Source organism: Thrips palmi, unplaced genomic scaffold (assembly GCF_012932325.1).
Source record: "Thrips palmi isolate BJ-2018 unplaced genomic scaffold, TpBJ-2018v1 HiC_scaffold_5, whole genome shotgun sequence".
Classification (NCBI taxonomy): Eukaryota; Metazoa; Arthropoda; class Insecta; order Thysanoptera; family Thripidae; genus Thrips; species Thrips palmi.
Window position 1 is genome coordinate 13,377,664 of NW_023144632.1, and position 22,282 is coordinate 13,399,945.

Below are 22,282 nucleotides of genomic sequence, written 5' to 3' on the forward strand. Positions count from 1 at the left end.
TCGTCCCCGTGCCCGCTGCCCACTTAGCGTCAATTAGACGGCCGGGCCACTCCGGCCACCGGGACCGCGGACCATCCAGCCTCCTGCGGACTGATTCCGAGAGTCGTTTTCGTCGCTCTGTATCTCTCGCACTCGTTGGGCGTCCCGTGTGGATGAGAGAGAGGGGCGGATCGACGACAACGTCTCTCGGAATGAGCCTCGAGCGCGGCTGCGCGCACACTCACACACTCACACGCGCGCACACAGACGTACTAGCGGGCCGTGCGCGTGGTTGACGTGGTTGACGGCTGCAGGACGGGCTGTCAATAAAGGAGCGCGTCGACGAGTCGACGACGGCAGGGGATTCTGGAACACGGGACGCCTGCGAGGTCCTGCGTGGCACGATGCATGGCCGCCGAAGGGCTGAGGACGACGCCGAGGACGCACACTCTGGCACAGCCCTCCCTCGAGGTCCGCCGCGCCAGGGCTGCCAACGTCAAGGCCTTATGAAAGTTGCTCCGGGTCCCCATCACTGTGAAAGGAGCCGGGTTGGCAACCCTGTCACCCTCGCGACCCCCCGGCGCCCTGGCCGGCCCCGGAGCCCCGCCCCGGCCAAGTGTTGGCTTGCAGGCCGCGCCAGCCGCGCCAGCCGGGCCGAGGGGCGACGCTTCTTTTTTAAAAGGTGGCGCTATCCACGCAAATTGTGTTGACCCGGCAACGCTGCAGGTGGGAGCCACGTCACGGCGGGCCGCGGGGCCGCGGGGCGGTCGGGGGCCTACTTCATCACTTATTGACCGACGCCCCCCTCTCCCCCCCGGGGCCCCTCCCGCCCCCTCTCCCTTGCCCCGTGCAAGCCCAAGGCAAGCCCTCGCCGGCGTGCAGCCCCGCGCATTACAGCAGCCTCCACGCCCCGCCCCCCGCCTGCACGCCCCCAATTATTACACGGAGCAACGCGGCTATCTATATGCAGCTTTTTTAAAAACGCGTCCCCCGCCGCCGCCTCCACCGCCCCGCCGCGCAGGGCTTTACACCCGTGTTTTGTTTTTCGCACCCTGTGCGCGGCGCGCGCTCTTAAGCCGCCCGAGCACGCTCGCGTTTTCATTGTGCGTGTTTGTCCGGTCCTCTTTGTTCCGCCACACCGTCACACCATCACACCATCTCGCGGAGGCGACGACGCCCACCTTATAAAATATTGGCGGCGTGTAGCGACCTGCATGGGCGCCGCAGTGTGGCGGCCGCATGGGTCCCTTCCCTTCTCGCCGTGGACTTGGGACCCCTTAATCCTCTCCCCCTCCACGCGAGCCAGGCGAGCCCCCTCGCCTACCGGTACTATCTCTGCAAACAAGCGACGAGAGCGGCCATTCAAGACGTTCAATTAACCGGGGATTACTACCGATAGCGGGCTGGCCGGGCCGGCCGGCCGGGATCCTCGTGGAGTGGCTCGCCGAGAGGCCGAGAGGCTCGCCGAGAGTGCGGCGGCCGCTTTTCCTGTTTCGCTGTTTGTAAACAATGGCCGCGCGACGGCCCGGGTCGGCCCGGGTCGGCACGACACGCGCGGACTCGCCCTTACTTGCAGCCCTACAGCCCTGCAGCACGCCGATGGCGAGTAACTGGGCGCTGCCCCCGCAGACTTACGGCCCTTTGGCGACGGGGAGAGCCGTGCAGCCCACTATCGCGGGCCGCGGGCCAGCGTGGCGTGCAGGCCGAGCCGGCCGAGCCCGGCCCCACTGCAGCGGAGGGCGCGGAGGGCGTCGGGGTGGAGGATGGCCGTGCAGGGCGGACGGGCGGACGGGCGGACAGGGCGCGCAGGGCTGGTGGCGCGGGCCTCGGGGTGGCGCCGCCGCGCCCGGCCGCGCCCTTCCCCGCCGGCGGGTGCTCCGCGGCGCTACGCGGGGCCTGGCGCCCAGCAAGCCCTTGGTGCCTGTCGGCGCGGCGGCGCGGCGCGCTCTCGCCATGGCGGAGAGGGCAGGCCCCAGCGCCCCCGCCCGCCCGTCCGCCGGCACCCCGCTTTGGGTTGGCCCGTTGGCCCACGGCACGGTATTGATCCGCATTTCTCACAACCCATCATGGGGGCGGAGGGCGGAGGGCCGTGCTGTGGGCGGCGGCGTGGGGCGGCGGCGTGGGGCGGCGCGGCGCCCTGGGCCCAGGGCTCACGAGAGGCGCGTACGGTACGCTGCTCCGGGGGGAGGGGGGAGCGGTGGCGGCAGTATAAGGGGAGATATCCCGACTTATCAGGAAGCGGCCGTCTCCGCCCTCCGCTCCCCGCCCCCCCGCCCCTCCCCCCCCCCCTCCCCGCGCCCTCCTCCCCCTCCGCCTCGCCGCGGCATGGCGATGGAATGCCCCTTATCGAAACGGGCGGCCATGCTGCGCACCAAAACATGCAGTTCCGTCCTCAACCTGGCACTGCACTGCAACTCATGCATCCGTTTGGGCCCGGCAGATACTTGCTCTTCCGTCGCGAGGTGAAAATGCATGGCTACAGACTGAGATGTCTTTCACGGATACGCGGAATTGTAATCTCTGAGCTTGTACAAAATCCCGGTGAACGGCGGGGCGTCCCTCTCTGGGCCCCGCTCAAACAAGTCTTCGGGATCGAAGGTGACTCGGCCCTCCTCGGCCCTTCGCCAACGACCCTGCGCACCCCTTGCCCTGGCCGCCGGGCCTTCCCCAGCGCAGCGCAGCGCAGTCCATTACGGAAAGACCACTTAAAGGAAATGGCCTTAAAAAGAGAGAGAGAAGGCGGTTATGAGTTTCATCATTGTTTTAATCAATGTGGGGTCCGCCCCCGAGTGTTCCGGCCCCTCCGGAAGCCACCCCCGCAGGGCCCACCAGGAGGCCGCCAGGGCCCCGGCCTGCCGGAAGTAACCATTTCTCCGAGTCCAGGTCGTCACTTCGTTATTGGCCGGGCCAAACTCGATTAGCGCCTCAACTTTCCGACTTCTTTATGCCGGCCGGGCCAAGTGCAGTCCAAACTTTGCCGATCCGTTCCCGCGAGTGGCGAAAAAGAGTCTGTAATGCGACATCCCGCCCAGCCCGCCCAGTTTGCACAGGTTAGCGCCGCGCCGCCCAGCGTAGCACCGTCCCGCCGCGCTTATGCAAATACCTCTCCGCTGTAATTCAACTCAAGTCTTTATTTAGTCCGCCGGTGTGCCGTTCTGATTATCGAAGCCGCTTCTCAGTCTGCGGGCCGAGCGGGGACGAGCGATGCAACGGGTTGGACTGTCGCCGTGGCGCGCCGTGGTGTGCCGTGGCGTGTCGGCTGGTGCAGCCTGCAGTGCTCCGTGTGCACACTGTGCGGTCTGGGCTGGGGTCAAGGGGCCCGTAGTGGAGGTCCCGGTCCGCCTCTGCGCCTGGCGTTTAGGTCTCCCAGGCGCAGGCGCAGAGCGCGGCACGGCGGCCAAGCCGCGTCGAGGGAGGACGTGGCGGCTTTGGCGCGACTTGGCCGGGTTTAGGCGGCGGTGCATTGCGCCGCGCTGCTGCCTGTCCGCCTGGTGGCGATTTGTTCTGCGGGGTGTCCCGACCCGGCGGCCTCGACGGCGGCCTCACATCGACACCTCTCAGCCTGGGATTATCGCACAACCCCGTACAATGGGGAGGCCTGGTGGGGGTGGCGGGTGGCGGGGACCGAGGCGACACTTGTTCGCGAGGCGCGACAATAAGCGAGTGGCTGTTTGTTTTGCATTCCGGCCGCCGTGCCGAGGGCCGCCAGCGCAAGCGCTCCACCCGAGCCCAGGCCCGGCCTGGAGGCCCGACCTGCATGGGCCGCGGAAACCTTGGCGGAGACCACCCGAATGTCCCCAAAGCTCCTGTTCAAAAATTAAAAAAAAAAAAACAACAACAACAACAACAACAAACAAACACAACAAAGCGTTGACAATGGGGTTGATGAGGTTGAAAAAAAGGGAAGGGGGGGGGGAAGCGGGCGTAAGGAAGTGCACGGCCCGGGCGCACGGCGCCTTCCCCGCCAGTGCACTGCAGTGGAACGGCCGCTTCAATTTGCCAGCCGTACTCGTTTGACATCCCTGTCCACGTCCCTGTCGCCTGTCCGCGGCCCCTCCCCCTCCCCTCCGGCGGCCAGGCCACCGCCGCGCTCAAGCAGCTCGTTCTAACTCATCCAGATGGTATTCATGACGCTGCACTGCGCTGTGCCGGCAGCCGGGCTGGCAGGGCTGGCAGCCCACATGCAGCATCAGCAGTAGCAGGCAGGCTTACACCGAGGGATTTGCATATTTAAAACGAGCGCGAGGTGCGCGACGTGCTGCCGCGCCCAACGCTCCGAAAAAGGGAAAGGCTTGCAGGCCCACGGGCGCGGGGGTGAAAAAAGAAAAAGCAGGGGCTGGATTTGGCACGAAAGACCAGAGATATTTCAACGCGAGGTCAAAATGCAACCAGAACTCGTCTCAACTCTTCTCAACGTTGACCTGTCAGTACAGTCCGGCCTATTTTGACGGCTGGACGGCTGCGACGGGCAGGCAGCCGTCAAGGACGATACCCGGTGGCCGTTGTGCCGTCGGTGCCGTTGTGCGCGGGTTGAAGGGGTAGAAGGCCCTCGTTGTTGTCCTCGCGTGCATTCGCGTGCGCGGCGGGGGGCGGGGTGGCGCGGGTGCCTCCCCCACACGAGTGGCTCGCACTTAGCGCCGCCCGATTTGACAGGGAGAAACAACCGAGACCGACCGGAGACCGACCGGAGACCGCGCACCGCACACAGATGGATAAGGGTCAAGCCGCCTTGCCGCCGGGGCGAGGCCCGGAGAGGCCCCAGCCCGAAAGTGCCATCGACGGCGGTTCGAACCCTCGTTTTTCGGGCTCAAAACATGTCTCGGAGAAAACTGCCTTTCCTTCCCTTCCCGCCTCGCCGTCCGCGTGCTGCGGCACCAGGGTGGCACCTTCGCTCCGCCGCTCCACCGTGAGTCCCTGCACGCCGTGCCAGATGTCGCCCTCCGCTGTATTATTCCGCCGTTTTGTTTTCGCAGGGTTGCGAGTGCGGGAGGCGCGGCACGCCGAGCCAAGCGCCGAGCACCGCGAAGCACCGCGTCAAACGGCATGGCCGATGTCGCCGATCGACAGCTGCTGGCGTGGAAGCCACGGAGGAACGCCCGCAGCCACGGCAGGCACGCTCTCTGCCTGCACTCGGCACGCCGCACGCAGCACCGCCTGTCCAATTCCAGCCGGGGCTTGAGTGACTCCAGCCATGTATTCCGAGTGTTCCAAGCGTGTGTACCCATGTTGGTCGGCGGTGTACGTATCCCCGATCCCCGCTGAAGAGGCCAACTCAATTATATCAGGAGCCCAAAAAGAGCGACAGAGCGGGGCGGGGCGGTGGGGCGGGTGGCGGTCGGAATTGCGAAGTTCTTGAGCTACGGCGCAGGCGCGGTTCGCTTCGAGGTGGCGCCGCGGATGTATTGCCCGCGCGCCGCGACGATCGTCACAAAGACTTCAAAGGAACGCACTCCGTGGTGGCGACGCCGCCTCCCGCCCCGCCCCGCCCCGCCCCGCCCCGCTCCGCCCCGCCGCGCCGCGCCACAAGTCGCCCTCACGCCCTCCTTTGAGGGCCCGGCCGCTGCGGATTAAGAATCGCCAGGGCGGCGTCTTTATTTCGTGCTGAGGGCAGCGAGCTGGCAGTGAGCTGGCGGCGGGGCTCCGCGGATTCCCAATCTCGCAGCGTCTCGCAGCGCGGGGACGAAGTTGGGACAAATCTCGAGGCGTCCTGCGTAGCCAGCCCGCCTAGGGGGGAGGGGGCCGCCTCGCTGGCCCAGGCTGACGGAAAGATCGTCCTCGTCGACCCCGACGAGTGCAACCCGACGGAACACCCCAACGCAACCCTCGGCTCCCACACCCCACAACGCGGACCCTGCCCGCCGCGCGGCGCTCGATGCGAGAATGTTGCAGTCGGATTCCAATTGAAAACACGAATCCGAAGCCCTCTACCCCGACAACGCCCCTCCAAACGCACAAAAACAAACGGGTTGTTGAGTCGAACAAGGCGGTTTCATCCTCAGGCCGTCGTGCCGTTGCCTTGCCCGGCCTTGCTCCGTGTCACTTGGCGCGGCGCGCGCTGCGCTGGGTGGCGGTGAGTGCCACGGCCAGGGGGTGGCGCCGAGCCGAGTGCCGCGCCGAGTCGCGCCGAGCCGCGCCGAGCCGCGCCGATGCGAGGGTGGCCGCGGTGTTTGTATTAAAGACGACGTGTGCGACGAAGGCACCAAAGGCAACGGGGAGCTTGCCAGCGACACTGGCGACACGCCACGCGGGGCTGCGAGGCTGTGAGAGGCTATTGCAGCGGTTCCCAACCTTTTTCGGTTCGCGACCCTAAATTTGTAGCCAAAAATTTCCGCGACCCCCAGGAAAAATTTCGCGACCCCACGCGACCCCTCCTTTAGCATGCCTTTGATACAAAGTGCGATAATCCACCTTAGTTTGGGAGCAGTATTGTTTCAAAGTTGATCAAAACGGTCACAAATGTCTGTGAAAAATCGTGATTTGGGCTGACTTTAAGCAGCCACTGCGTCTGATCCGAGGCGGTATTTCGTCCTTCCTCAGCGGGCAATTGGTCTTTGGACCTTCCTTTAGCATGCCTTTGTTACGGAGTGTGATTATCTACCTTAGTTTGGGGGCAGTATTGGCGCAAAGTTGATCAAAACAGTCACAAATGTCTTTGAAAAATCGTGTTTTGGGCCGACTTTAAGCAGCCACTGCGTCTGATCCGAGGCGGTATTTCGTCCTTCATCAGCGGGCAATTGGTCTTTGGACCTTCCATTAGCATGCGTTTGTTACGGAGTGCGATTATCGGCCTTAGTTTGGGAGCAGTATTGTGTCAAAGTTGATCAAAACACGATTTTTCAGACATTTTTGACCGTTTTGATCAACTTTGCGGCAATACTGCTCCCAAACTAAGGCAGATAATCGCACTCCGTAAGAAAGGCATGCTAAAGGAAGGTCCAAAGTCCAATTGCCCGTCGAGGGAGGACGAAATACCGCCTCGAATCAGACGCAGTGGATGCTTAAAGTCGGCCCAAAACACGATTTTTCGCAGACATTTGTGACCGTTTTGATCAACTTTGCGGCATTTATGGTGAATGCCCAGTGCTGCCACTGGCAGCCTACTGGCAGACTGGCCGTAAGGAAAACACAAAAAACGGCGTCGCCGCGATGCGGCGTTGCGGCGGGGGAAAGTTTTGACAGTGTCAGAGAGGAAAACAATGACAGGCCGTGCTGCGGGGCTGCCGGCGGGGGATGCAGGCAGGCCCTGCAGGCTCGCAGTGTTGTGCAAAACGGACGGATTCGCCCGCCTCGTACTTGAGGCTCACAATGGCGTTCCACGCGTGTGGGCCGTGTGGGCCGTGGCGGCCGTGGCCGTGGCGGGGCTGCGGCCGTGACGCCTCGGCGCGGCGCTGGATTAGACCAGGACCAGGACGACGCCGACGGCGGGCGGCGCGGTGCACGTTCGCCGTTTCCATCATGCTCGCGGCGACGTTGACGTGGCGGCGGTGCGGCCGCTGCAGCACACGCGGCCCACGCTTGGCGAGCACAGCTAGCAGAGCGTTCTGGAGACGAGGGAAACGAAAGGTTGATGTACAGTTCTGGACTTGGTGGCGAGGAACCCTGCCTTGGGGCGCGGCGCCCTTACGCCCTCGGCCCGCGCCGTGCCGGCGAGGCAGGGGGTTCCCTGCCCACTAGCCGCCACTAGCCGCCTCTGGCACATCAATCACCATCATCGTCGTCGTCCTGCTAGTCCTGGTGAGTCATGGAGCGCGGGGCGTGTTCCGCACGTCGCCGTCATCGAGGAGCTCAGCGTCTGTCGGGAACGGCCTGCGCCTCGGCCTGCGCCTCGGCCTGCGCGACGCGTCGGAATGCGGAAGCGCAAAGCAAACACGATGCACGCCGATCACGCCGGCCTAGGCGGAGGGACGCCGGCCGGGGAGGTGCGAAGCGCTGCAAGGCGTCACGCCGCGGCACCACAATAACAGCCCCCACAACATTGTCGAGGCGCAAGAGTGGTCAGGCAGGGTCGGAGACGTCGGAGGCGTGGCGGCTGACCGATGCACTGTCTGACCGGAGGGGCGGCCGCTCGGGGATGCCGGGGTCCGCGGGGCCGGCCTCGGCGGGGGCGTCCTGCAGGATGTCCCCGAGATCGGCCACAGCTTCCTGCGATGCCCCCAGTTTTCTTCTGCTTGTAACAATGGGAGAGGAGGCTGCATTTGTTTGGTCGGATTTCCCCTGGCCGGTGAGTGAGGTATCGATGTCACTGAGTGGATTACGAGTTAAGCCCATCCCCGCGTAAGCCGGAGCCTCTCTGGCAATCCATTTCATACTAAAGGGGCTCTCTGGTGACAATACTTCCACAATGTGGCAAAAAAAATAGTGCACCCAGAAACTGGCTTGTGGGTCGCCACGCACCCGCAAGGAGTCAACAACGATATTGGCGACATGCTGCCTCGTCAAAGGAGGGCTTTGAGCTGCACTGCAGACGGCAGGCCGCAGCCAGGCCGCGCACCAGGTAGCCCTCGGGCCACAATGACGACCAGGTTGTAGTGGAACAAGTGCTCCCGCCTCGGCCACAAGCATTTTGGCCAACACGGGTCATTCATACCGACCTACCGCCCCGCGTGCTTATTTCATTCAGGACTCCCATTCATTCGTCTCATTCATTCGTTATTTCATTGACGGCCTCTTTCTCCGGCCGCCTGGCTGGCCCTGCTAGTCTGCTGGTGCTGTACGGTCCTGTTGTGACAACCGCACACAATGCGTCTTTAGCCCCTCTTTATGTGGGAGGATCCAGACCTCTCAGGTGGGGCCCAGCCAGAGCCAGCCCAGCCCGAGGCCCGTTCCCGCCGTGGGGCCGGGGCTCCCCCGCTCGGGGCATTACGACATGCAGGGGGATTACAGTACAGTAGCGTCCTCACGTCCTGGAACCCCGCGAACTTCCGCGGCCCGACCCGCACGACACTGCATACAGCCGTGCAATCGCCCAGAAAACATGCTGGGATGCCGTGCAAAAAAAAAACAAAAAACTCAATCCTTCATGTATGTATGTCGACAGTATTTCTTCTTCGAGTGTTGTACATCTACCCCTTCTACGTCTTCTTCTTCTTCTACACCTACTTCTCCTTCTACATCTACTGTACTTCCTCTACATCTACTTCTTCTTCTCCTTCTCTGCCGAACCCGGCTGAACCACAGGGGAGGCGATTTATTTGACGGCCGTTGTGCGTTTTTCACGTTTCCCGACTGCAATAGACCACGCCACGGCTGTAAAAGATGCCCGGATCACCTGGTTTATTGTGTGGGTCCTGTTATCCATTAGGCAACAAGGCGGCGGCATGACCACGGCCTCGGCCTGCCTTGCCTGCCTGCACGTTTTGCACAAAACAGGTGTGCTGACTTCCGCTTCCACAGTCAAAAGCGCGGGAGTTCGCGCCATCACTCTGCATCGGAAAGCGGCAATGTTCCCACCCTTTGCTGGCGGTAAGTTTGTATTGGCGGTGTGAAGGATGATGACATCCGCCACTGTCTGATTTTGTGAACACTGCTGCGGTGTGCTGCTATGACTCTCGTCCTTGTGCTGCTGTTATGCTCTGCAGCTCTGCGGCGCTGGAGTGGCGTGCTTTCCAGAGCTGGCGCTGCTAGCTAGCTGGACCACCTGGTCGAGGCCCTTCCCCTCTAGTACCTGCTCGGTCTGTCCGTCCCCACCCCGTCCACCGCGCCACTACAGGTACCGCACCGCGAGGGCTGAGCTGGCCGGGCGTTCTGGGCGTGCTGGGCGTTCTGGGCGTCGCGGTGTTCCGGGGCGTTCCAGGCCGTGCCTCGGCATAACGACCTGCACATTAGGGCCAGGGCTCGCGGCCAGGGCCCCGGCAGGCCACTGCAGGGGTGGCCGTGCCGCGGTCACCCCTCGCTGGTACCCGTCCACGAAGCCCAGCCCCAGGCAGCCCCAGGCAGCCCCAGGCAGCCCCAGGCAGCCCCAGGCAGCCCCAGGCAGCCCCAGGCAGCCCCGGGGGAGGCACCTTGGGCCCACAATTTCCGCGTCCCCAGCAATGGCCCCAGCAACGGCCAGGGCCGCCGCCTCACTCACCTGCCGTGGCGTCCTGGCGTCCCCCGAAGGGTCGAGAATCTCGCAAAAGCGCCGCCCACCCCCACGACCACCCCATCCAGGCACATCCAGGCCCCACGCCACCACGCCGCACCCCGCCCCACCCCGCCACGCCGCGGCCGCTGGAGATTTATAAGGGGTCGCCTGATGGCGCCCGGTGCCCGGCCGGCCCGGCACGATAAGACCGCCACCGCCGCCACCACTCACCGAGCACGCCGTGCCGTGCCGTGTCGCCACGCCGCGTCAGCCGCGTCAGCCCAGACAAACTTGCCAGTCCCCGCGAGGCCTGGACCCGCCAACGCCACGCCACGCCAGCAAGCCAATAATAAAAGTTAAGAATAAATTTGTGACTTCATATCGCGCGTTAGAACTACCGAGCGCAGGCCTGTAAACTCGATTTCGCTCTGCCCCTCTCGCGCGCACCTTTACGGGACGCCCCATGAGTGCGAGAGAGAAAGAGCGACAACACTGCCTTTCTGCGGGAATGGCTGCTGGCGAAACTCTTTGCGAGTGTTATGCGGCGTCACGCCCCGGCCGACCGCGCGCGGACGCGTCCGCACCGCCCCGGTCGAGGCCCACGACGAGGCCCCGGACCAGGCCCCGGACCAGGCCCCGGTCGAGGAGCTGAGGCCCAGGACCACACACCTGGGGCGTGGGGCGTGGGGCACCTGGGGCACCAGGCCAAGGCTGCCGAAGCCCCGGCGGCCCCGGCAGTGCGCGCTCGGGGCGCTCGGGACGTTTCGGGACGTGTCGGGACGGGGCGTCGTCGTCGCTTCACTTCAAAAGGCATGCGTGTTTCAGCAAACACTGGGCCCCTTTGTGTGGGGGTGCTCCAGCCGGCTCCAGCAGCCCCAGCGTAGCGCACTCCACGGGTCACTTTCGAAAACAAACACCTGTGTGCGGCCGTGTGCGGCCGTGTGCGGCCGAAAAGGCCAAATCGAGAGGTTAATGTGGGCGTCGGGCGGACGGGACGCGGCACCGGTGAGGTTGAGCGTAGTAGACTACATCTTCTTTTTTTTCAAATCGCCGCGCCGAAGTTTGTCTTACGTTAGGGAATCCTCAACGAGAGCGCAAACACAGGCATGGCCGGAGAGACACGACGCCTGAAATTGGAAACCAGGTGGACGGTGGTCCCTGGACCTTGTCGCGGTGCCTTTGTGCTGTCCCGGAGTCGCGCTGGAGCACTCCACTCCGAACCGCGGCCCCTGGGGCCCCGGGGCTGGCCCTGGGGCGCGGCTTCAGGGCTGGAAGTCGCAGCGCTGTTGACGTGACCTCTGTCCGCTCTAAACTAGCACACTGCCACAGGAAGGGCAGGCAGGCAGTCGCCAGGGCGACACGGCAGGACACTGCGGATTCCTGGTCCCACCGCGCCTCTCCCGACCGTCCGACCGCAGTGTTTGTGTACCGCTCTTTGGGGCCCGGCTGGGCTAGCTGGGCTAGCTGGGCTAGCTGGGCCCGGCGGCGGCCTGCCCTGCCCCGAGCCTTGCGCGCTGACCAGCTTGAAACCGTTCCGTTCGCGTTCCGGGCAGTTCCGGCAGTGTCCAACCAACCCGGGGCCACCCTTGGCGAGCCCTGCCCTGTCCGGCTGGCCTGGCCGAGGGCGAGGGCCTGGCCCGTGGCTCTGAGGGAGTTTGTCCTTCGTCCATTCCGTCGCATTTCCTCTTCGGGACTCTCCGAGTCTACCACAGTCAAGTCGTCCGGCGCTCGACCAAATTCGCAAAAAAGCTGTCGCCTCACGCCTGCCTGTTCCCATCCCATATTCCGCGCTTCCGGAATAAGTTTTTGCCAGTAATGTTGGCCGTCGAGGCTGTCGTTTTGTGCCGCCGTTGCTGCGCGCCGCGCGTCGAGTGCGGAAATGGAGGCAGTCGACCATTGCGTATTGATTTATATATTTCCTCCAACAAACAAATTACCGACGGCCAAAATGATATGAAAATGCTCTCCAAATGTGTGTAACAAGGGAAAATATTGACGGACCGAGAAGAAAACGAAGTCTGTCTACCCCTTCCCTCGGTGGGGCCTCCTCGGCCGTCCTCGGCCCTAGAATCGGGACTCGGGACGCAAATCGCCAATCGGAGAACAAACAGCGAGGGAGGAACGCGCGGCGCAGCGCGGCGCGGCGAGCTACACCACGGGGCAGGCGGGCAGGCGGGCACGGGATTGGGTTCCCGAATATGGAAGGGAAGGGCGAAGAGCGCACTTGGCGCGACAATGCAGGGGATCCACTTCCCTGCAAAACACTGCCCCCGCCTCTCTTTCTTTGACTTGAAGTTGTGGCGGAGTTGGGATTCATGAGTCTGAGTAAGCAAATAACTTCCAACTGAATTCAATTTTCTGCATAATTTATTGGCGGCATTGGAGGAAAACTTTGCCAGAAAAAGTGGGGAATGGCAAAAGGAACTACTGCAGGGCTCGGCGGGGTTGCTAGCACGAAATAACAAGTGGCCTGAAAACTGAAATACTCCGAACTGTATAGCAGAAAACGCTGTGGACACAATCCAAAAGAGACGAAACAAATATCCCATTCGGCTTCAAACCTTTTGTATTTCAATTTTCGGTTTACAGTATGAGTAGCCAGACTATACGACAAACCTAACAAATGAACCTTTTTTGTTGCGCTTCTGTTAATGTTGTGATGCGCGTTTCTGGTCTATCCGGAATAAATAACTCGGATAACTGGTGCTAATAAACGTCTTTGTTTCTGGTTTATGCGTGGCTCGGGACGGCTCCCTGGCTGCCTGGCTGCCCCACGGCGCGGATTAGGGAAAGTAGCTGTCAGCGCGGCCCGCCTCGTCCGGCCCTCTCTGTCTCTCTCTCTCTCCCGCACCCCTGCGGAACCGGACCGTGAGTGCGGGGGAGACGAGAGCTCTCTTCGGAAGCAGCCCGCTGGTCTCGGGGCCCGGACCGCGGCACCCGCGGCGACGCGCCGCCATCTGACGTGGCCGAGTGCGCACCCTGCACGCAGTGCGCCGCAGTGCGCGCGATGAACGCTTCATTTATCAAATACCAGCGGATTGGCCGAGGCCTCTGAGCCGTGCCGAGGGTCGTCCCCTAGCCGCGGCCCTCGCGCCCCGCGGACACGTCGCCGTCGACCGCCCCGCCGCCACGCCGCCACGCCCCGCGAGACACCGAGCCAGAGAGCCAGGTGGCGCACACAGAGGCTCTCAGAGGCACCGGCAGGGCGGTCGTCGGGCCGTCGGGGGAAAAGTGAAGGGACCCGACAACTGCTACTGCTGCCGTGGCACGCCGTGGCTGCCGTGGCTACCTTACCATTGCCATCAATCAAGGCAGGCTAACGGTAACAGGTGTAAGGCACCGTAGGGCGCCGCAGCGCCGCACTGGGCTCCGTTTAGGGCACCGTAGGGCACCCCACTTCACACCTGGCGGCTCATTGTCGGCGCCTTGGACCCACGCGGCGTGGCACGGCACAGCGGGGCACGGCACGGCACGGGGATGAGTCACGGAAAGTAAATTCCAATTGGCAGCGACGCTCGCTTTTGGCGGTCATTTGGCGTCTAATCTGCCGCCGCTGCCGCTGCCCGGTCTGTCCGGGCACCCAGCGATAAGTCGAATCAGCGTCGCGAGGGGACTGTGCGACGCACGCACAGCAGTTTGCACCTGGCTTCTCGCGCGGCACTTGGCGGCACTTGGCGGCACCTGCTGCCCTGGCTGCTCACCCTTGCAGGCAATTAAAACAACACATGTATCAATAGCAGCACATGGTCGCAATCACGGCGGGGGAGTTTGCACCGCACCCCGCCGCACCCCGCCGCACCCCGCCGCACCCCGCCACCGCGCCCGCGGCGCACCCTCCCGCTGCATTTCGTGGATTGGCCGCTCTTTGATTGACAAATCATATAAACAGTGTTTGGTGGGGTGGCGGTGTAGTGCGGGCTCCACAACAACGGAGCAGGCCGAGCGAAAAAGCGGGCGCGAGTAGCTTCATCCAGTCTTCATCCCCAGGGGTGGTGCGGCACCGCGGTACGTACAGTGCAAGCAGTGCCAGGCTCGCCACGACAAGGCTGCTGGTATTGCAGCTCGGCGCGACCCTACCCCCTGCCCCGCGCCATGACTCTAGGCGGAAAAACAATGAAATGGAGTCTCAACTACCTCTTTGTCCTTGTGCACACTCACTCACTCTACTCACGCAGCAACGCAGTGAACGCGGACGTCTTGGCGGCGCCCTGTCCCTGGCGACCGCGCTCCGCATCAAGCTCCGCATCAAGGTCCGCATCAAGCTTCGCGTCAAGGTCCGCATCAAGCTTCGCGTCAAGCTCCGCATCAAGCTTCGCATCAAGCTCCGCGTCAAGCTCCGCATTGACAGTGTGCGAGGCGTCGGCCAAAACGACGCTATTCATGACCGCTTTGCATCTAATTGATTGGGGTCACGTGCCACGGTGCACCCCTCTCTCCCCTCCGCGGCTGGCACCCCTTCCCCGGCGTGACTTGGACGCGGCCAGCAGCGCGGCGCAGCGCCGAGCGAGGACAAGCACAAAGCGCTGTAACCGGCACCCATTTACAAACCACATCGTCTACTGCACGGTGGAAGCGAAGGCCGAAGGCGGGACAGCGCCGCTGAGAAATGAATGAAAAATGCAAGACTGCGTCGGTCGGGGAGAAAGCAAGAAGCAAGAACAGTGTAGTGGCACCTCCACCTCAGCAACTCGTTGCGCTTTATGGAGGACGGCACGCCCACGCGGCGCTACTGCCGCTACTGCCGCTACACTGCCGCGCTGCCGTGCTGCGTGTTGGAGTTGTAAAGCCCCGGGCTCCTCGCTCTCCCGCCTCGCCCGCCTCGCCTCGCCCTCCGTAATCCGGCCGTCCTGCATCTGCCTGAGACGCGCTCCGAGACGCGCTGCCGTCGGATGCGAAAAGATAGAAAAGAAGCGCAGCTATGAAGGCGAACAACAAAAGCACACAGCAGCGCTTCGCAGCGCTCTGCAGCGCCGTGAAAGAAGCGAAGATGGACGGCAAGGCGAACGGACCCGGATTGATTAAGACATGAATGGAAGGCTTAGCGCCCCGCCGGCCTTGCCTTGCCCGAGGCCCCCGAGGCATTGCGGCCCGCGGCCCCGCCTTGTGATGCTGCTGATCCAGCGACAACAAAATCAAGTGTCGGGAGTTTTTTTAGGGGATATTTTATGGAATATCGAGGGGGCCGTCTAAAGCCTTGGGCGCTGAGCGCGGTGCTGAGAGGCCCAAGGCCGCCAAGGCCGAGGCCGAGGCCTGGGTGGCGCGGTGGCACTGGCGCACTTTATGATGCTAATTCACTGGTGGACCTCTTTATATGGTGGTCTTTCTCTGTCTGCCTGCCTGTCTCTCTCTGTCCCTCTGCCCCACGCCACGCAGCCCATATGCCGCGCGGTCGCCCTGCCCCGGTCGCCCCCTCTATGTCAAAACACGAGACGACAGCAGTCCATCTGGTGGTGCAAGCAGCGAGCAGGCAGTGCCCACCCCCGCCCCGCCGCGAGCCGATCGAGCGCGAAGTGGCCGCACCGCTTTGAGGCCTCGGGAAATCAATAGCACGCGACGAGTAAATTCCATTTCTTCTTTCAATCAACAACCATCAAGGCAAATGTTGAAGTCCGGGCTGCTGAAAGTGGGTGCTTTCGTTCCGGTGTCGATCGGCGCGGGGCGGGGCGGGGCGGGGCGGGGCGGCCCAGGGTCTTCCCCGCGGCACGCCACCACTCTGCGCACGCCACTCTGCGCGAGGCGCACGCACAGGTCTACAAAGTGTGCATTAAAAGTGCAGGCGCGCGGCGGGCGGACTGCATTACGAATTGACGCTGCGCGCCGTGCCATGATGATGGCCTCCAGGACCTCCAGGCCGGGCGGGGCATGGGAACGCAGCGGACAAGTGCCCATCTCTCGTCCGAAGACTAGTCCGAAGGGGAGCGGAGCACAGCGCCCGGCGCAGCGCCCGGCCCGGCGCCACCCCAACCAGCGCCGCCAACTCTCCAGGGCCCGCTTGTTTGTACACAAGCATAAGTAATTCAGCCAGTGATTTCGGCTGCGGCCGTTCGGATGGGGCTGCCGGCCGAGCAGGCCGTGCGCAGTGGGCCAGGCCGGCCTCACTGGAGGCACTGGAGGGCATAGACTCCGTGCCTCCGCCGACCTCTCTCCGGGCAGCCTGGTACCTGGGGGGTACCTACTCCGCAAGTCAGGAAATCAGCAAAATCAGCAAAATCTGCAAATCAGCAAATTAGCAAAATCCGCAAATCTCTCCTACCGCCGAGGCGAGCGCCGAGCCGGTTAGTCTGCTGGTCCGTCGGTGTGGGTCGGTGTGGATCGGTGTGGGTCGGTGTGGGTCGGTGTGGGTCGGCAGCGCCAGTAGAGGGCGTCAGGCCGCGATGTTGAATCGCGAATCACGAATCGCGACAAACTAAAACGCAAAGCGCGCGCCGCGCACTGGGCCGACAAATTTGCATGCCTCGCCTCTGAAATTACCAAGCTCCGTCTCTTTTTTGCCCTTTTTTTTGGGTGCCGATTTCGTTTTTCCCCTCGCCGCTGCCGCGCTAGTCGTGGCATATCATTGCTGCGCGTTATTAGTCGAGTGGCTTCCGCGATGCGACGCGTGCGGCACGCGGGGCGGGGCGGGGCGGGGCGGGGCGGGGCGGGGCGGGGCGCGGCCCCTGCAAATCGACGATTACCGCAGCAACAGGGAGCATGCGTATGCCGGAGATTGCTTATCTCGCCTCCCCCCGCCCTGCGCGTCCCTTTCCCACGAGCGCGGCGTGCGCGGCGCCGCGGCGGACGCGCGGTGGCCCAGCGGACGTTAGGGAACCGCAGAGGAGGCGCTCCGCTTCGCCTCGGCCCGAAGGGATTAGCGGTCGCCAGCTTTATCTGGGAATCGCTGTTTTGGCGGACGGACAGCGGGAGAGGGCGGCGAGGGAGTGGAGGCGCCGCGCCACCCGCCCGGAGGAGCTCTTCAAGAGTCACTCGCTGATAACGCGCGACGCGAAATTGATTGTTGCGGCTTCCAATTTAAACGTTCCCATCGCGCACTCTCACGACGGCCACCGCGACCGCGCCGCGACCGCCGCGACGCCGCCGCGACCGCTCCCCGATCCGAAAACAATCGTGCTACCGTGCTGGCCGTCGGGATATAGTTCCGAAGTTCAGAAGCACTGCGGACGCGACAGTGTAGAGCTGCGAAGGAGGAAAGGGGCGCTTCCAAATTAGTTTTTAGATTCTCTCTTTGATGGTGTTCTAAATTCGTGTTGACCATTTCCCCACTTTCCCTATCACATGTCAGAGTGGTGGCCGTGCGGCGTGCCGGCCGCGGCGCCTCCCCCTCCCCTCCCCTCCCCTCCCCCGCCCCGCCACGCGCCGGCCCTTGAGCCGGGATGCGCCGTGTAATTCGTCCATTTCACGGCGGTGCGGCGCGGTGCGGCGCGGCGCGGCGCGGTGCTGGGATGCGCGTGAGAACGACAAGTGCGCGAGCGTGGCGCGTGCCGCGAGCGCCGCTTGCCAGGATTCCTTTGTTGCCTCTCGCCTCGAGTGGCGCCAAATTCAAATGGCTGGCCGTCGCTCTCACGGGGCCGCGCCGCCGCTGTCTTGAGTGCATCGTGCATCGCACATCGCGGCCTGCACGGCCTGCAGGCGGTGCACGCCCCGCAGTGCAGGGCCTTATTGCCAAGGCGTCCGGCTGCTTGCGGGTTATTTGAGCGGGCGGGGCCGGCGGGGCGGCGCGGGGAGTGTCGGGACCTGTTGGACACGTGCCCGCCCTCCCTCGCCCCCCCCCCGCCCACCCCGGCCCAACCCCCCGCCCCCGCCCCCCGCATCGCGTGCGAGTCCGCCTTCCACCTGCTCATGGCGATTGCAGGAGCGGCGGGGGACGCCAAACGCGGCGCCGTTTTGTGCCGTTTAATCCTTGATCCCGCGTCGCTGACCCTAAACGTGGAAAAAAGGAAAGTATTTAAGAAATATTACCGACCCCATTTCTCTTCCGTTTTCCCATTTTCCCGACCACTATAAATTGGAGTTGCGGGAGGCGCCGAACGCTCCGCCTTTTACACCTGGGAGCCAGCCGCCCCACGTGGGGTCCGGGACGGTCCGGGCCGCCCGGCCAGGCCTGGGCCTGGGCCCCAGGACGAGGCCATAAAGCACCCCATAAAGCAGGAGGGCCTTTTGCCGCCCCCGTGAGAAGGACGCTAAAGTTCCGAGAAAGTGCACTTGCAGTGCTGCCTCCCAGGAGCGTCAGCGAGGCAGCGACCACCAGCAACACAGCCACCGGGCCACCGGCAGCAACAGCAGCAACGCGACGCAAAGCGACTGCACTGCAATCTCTGCAATCCAGCGGAGGACACGGAGAAGCCCGGCAAGCATCGGCGCCGCGACGGAAAAGGCAAGGCGGAGTGCGGAGCAGCGCGGAGTCGAGGGGCGGAGTGTTTGGGCGCGCCGGGCTGGCGTGGCGGGGCGTGGCGGGGCGGGGTGGAGCGGCTGCCAAGAGGCCAATTTGAAGGCCGTGCATTATGAATGGCCGTGTCGTGACGCGCGGCCCCGCCCCGCCCACGCCACCGTGCCACCCCTTGAGCACCACAGGTAACGCAGCGCGATGCCTAAAAAATAAACGACGCCGGGTGCCGTGGTAGCTGCCGTGTCTTTCCTCTTTCGAATGCAGAAAGCTTAGCAGGGGTCGATGATAACTGCTGATCTTTTAGGCGTGTCACTGCGGCCGGGTTAGCACTGGGTTAGCCGGCAACAATAAAATAAGCACCCCTGTCCGCACCCGGCCTGTGCGTCGCCCCGCCCCGCCCCGCGTCGCACGCTCAATCAAGCATAATGTGTTGTGTTTATCCCGTCGCTAAACGCGCCCAATGTGTCAAAGATACAGACGATACAATGGAGCAATAAGCCGGCCCTTTGTACCACCCGCGCTCCCCACCGCCCCCGCCACCCCGCCACCCTCCGCACCCCGACACCACAGTCTCAGTCGCGGCGGGGGTCGCGATAACCGTCACCTGCCCCTCTGTTTTGACCCGCCGCTCAGTTCGGTCCACTTTGTGTGTGTGTGTGTGTGTGTGTGTGTGTGTGTGTGTGTGTGTGTGTATGTGTATGTGTGTGTGTGTGTGTGTGTGTGTTGGTGCGCGCGCCAATCAGTCACAACGGCGGTACTCGTCGCCCGAGGAGCATCCACTACCAATTAACGCCGACCTCGTGAGCACGGTGTGCCGCGCGGTGTCTCTGCGGCGACCAGGGACTGATGCGCAGAAACAGGGGCGGAGGTCGGCGTCCAGCCTGGTCCAGCCACGCCCCTCTTTTAATTATCTTCCGCACCTCCGTTCATGTATACAGCGACGAAAGCAAACACCGTCCAGGGAGGCGCGCGCGCGGCCCGGCCGGCCCTCGCTGCTCCGGGGACGTCCGACGACGGCCATCCCCGCGGAGCACGGCGGGCAGCACGGCGGGCAGCACGGCGGGCAGCACGGCGGGGCCCCGAGCCAGCCAACCAGAGCGGGAGGATCATCCCCTGGGAGGGTGCGGGTCTGGAGGAGGGAGAGGGGGTCCCTGGGGCGCAACCCATCCCCGACAACATATAACCCGGCCGGCGACATCCCCTGGGCTGCGCCGGTTCGGCCCCTGTCTTGGGGCTGCTTCGTCTCTGCCGCGGAGCCCTCCCCGGATGCCCGGACCGACCAGACCCACCTGTACTACGTCCCGCGTCCCAGGGCCCGCACCGTCGAGTACTTTACTGCAGTTTCCGACGAGGTGCAAAATGAAAATAAAATCTCGCCGTCGGTACAGTATTTAAAATTCCGGGGCGCAAACACGGCAGCAACGCTTGAAACGACGGCGCAAACACGCCGCCGGCCCCGTGCCGGTCTTGCAGGCAGGCCGTGCAGGCCGTGCTGTCCGTGCAGCTCGTGTCGGCGCAGAGAGTGGCGCTGCGAAGTGGCGGTCGTCACGCCACGGGGCGGCATGGGGGCGGCATGGGGGCGGCATGGGGGCGGCCGTCGGCCCAGCGCACCCTGCACGCTACGGCCAGTACCTGCCGAGGCCCGAGGCCCCCGACGGCCGACGGGCCGCCCAAGCGGCAGCGTGGCCGGCTGCGCGACGTGCTGGCCGTGCTCGCGGAGGGCTTGATTGACGTGCAGACTGCAGTCCTTCCACGCTAATATGGAACGCGGAGCACGGGGTGCTCTTGGTGCTCGCGGGGTGCTCTTGCTGCTCGGGGTGGCCGGCGTGCCCGGGGTGCTCGGTTGGCCGGGCGGGAGGGGAAGGGGTGGTGGAAGGGGGAGGCGCGCCGCACGCAGAAATTAGCTGGCTGGCTGGGCAGAGAGAAAGCCGGCAGGGGTGGGAAGTGCAGTGCATTTGGGTATCGGGGAATTGTTTGTTTATAGCGAACGGCGCGCGCTGCCCCGCTAGCCACGCCACGCCACGCCGACAGTCCGACCGACGACCAGCACAGCCAGGACGCGGGGAAGAGGAAGACCCCCGCAACTCGGGCGGCGGGGGTGGCAGCGCGTTTAGAAGCGCGCAGCCCGTCCGACGGGACCCTGTTCAGTTAAGCCGTTGTTTGTTCAGCGGAGGTTCGGCCGCTGTCGCCGCTGTCGGTGCGGGGACCCAATCAAAGCACCCTAGCAGTCCGACGCCCCGCGCTGCCCACAGGCCTGCCCCGGCGAGTGCCCCGGCCGGCCCGGCCCGCGCGCCCCTCGCCGCGGTAGGCAGTCGCCATTCGCCTTAGGACCTATAAACTCGCCACCACACACCGCATCGCACCGCATCCCGCAGAACGAGAGCGAGGGTGTACCAGCCCGCCACCCGTTCCCCCTCGCCGAGGTATGAATTCTACTGCCGCGGCTGGCTCCTAATGAACCCTGACCAGAACGGCGCGCCGCTCGATTCACCCCTGAGGCCGCGAGGCAGCGAGGGCGAGGCCCGGCCGGCGAGCCCGCCCTTCCCCGAGCTTATCGCGTTCCTGCAGTGTGGTGCGGCCCCGCCATGGCTCCGCGCTCCGCGCCCCGCGCCCCGCGGCAGCCAGCCACCCCCTTTGGAATGTGGGCCGTCCCGTCCGTGTGAGCCGAGATTTGTCCGGAGTGCTGGAGCAGAGCCGGAGCAGTGCCGGAGCAGTGCCGGAGCAGAGCCGGAGCAGTGCTGCAGGCTGGAGGGGTTGCCGCCGCGCCCCGCCCCTCTGGAAATCAGCGCGGAACCACTCTGGGCCCGGCCGGCCCACCCCCGTTCAGGGCACGGCGTGTTTTGCCCGAGGCAGTGGAGCAGCCTGACGGTGCTGGCAGAAGGGGACGGCCTCCAAGGGGACGACCTCGGAGGGGACGGGGGCGACCTCGGTCGCAGAGAAAGAGGAGCGAGCGAGAAACAAGTCCTGGGGGAGAGAGATAGGGAGACCGAGGGAGGATAGTTTGGGCAGCGGTCAGTTTGGCTTTGAGTCCGTCCCAGTCGCCCTGAGTTCTGCGGCCAACCCGAAAGTCCTAGAAACATTCGCCAAAGGACTCTGTTTTCCCCGGGCAACAGATCTTTTCTACAAACCCCTAACTTTTTTGGGCAGCGCTGTATTTTCCGCCACCACTTTTGGCGTGGTGGAAGTTTCCCATGCCGCGCGCTCTGAATTTTTCATTTTTGCCACTGCCTCGGGCCTCTGGGGCTGGATGGGGTGCTCCGCGCCTGACGGATGCTGCAGAGCGCAGTGTAAACACGGGCGCGTGGCGTGGCACAGGCCGATCGAGCGGGGAGGGGAAGGGAGGAGGGACTCTCATTTAAAAATAGTGGAAAGCAATATAATCGGCAACTCGCGTCTCGACGCCAGGCCGCCAGCACGGCGTGCGCGCCCCGGGGCCGTGGCGTCGGAGTCGCCGTCAGCCCGAGCGTCGGCCTGAGCGTCGGCGAGCGTCGCCACCCCCGAGGCGAGGCGGGCGTCGTCCGTCGTCGAGTAGCAACAGTGTCCGGGCCGACGGCCGACGTCAGCGGCTGCCTCCGTCGCACGGCCTCCGCCGCACCCCTCGGGCTCCGCGCTCCGCCATCCACCCGAGCCGCCCCGGGTCCCGGATCCGCCCCCACGGAGCCGACAGGGCCCGCCTCCGCCTCCGCCCTCATTCGAGCAGTCCCCGGGGACGGCGAACGGCGCCGGGCGCCTCCACCGCACGACGTCACGGCAGTGGACCGTGCTGCGCGCTGCGCGAGGGCTGCGCGAGGCTGGCAGCCATCACGCTCATCACGGCCTGCCGAACAGATTGCTTGCTTTCACTTATTTATTGGCAT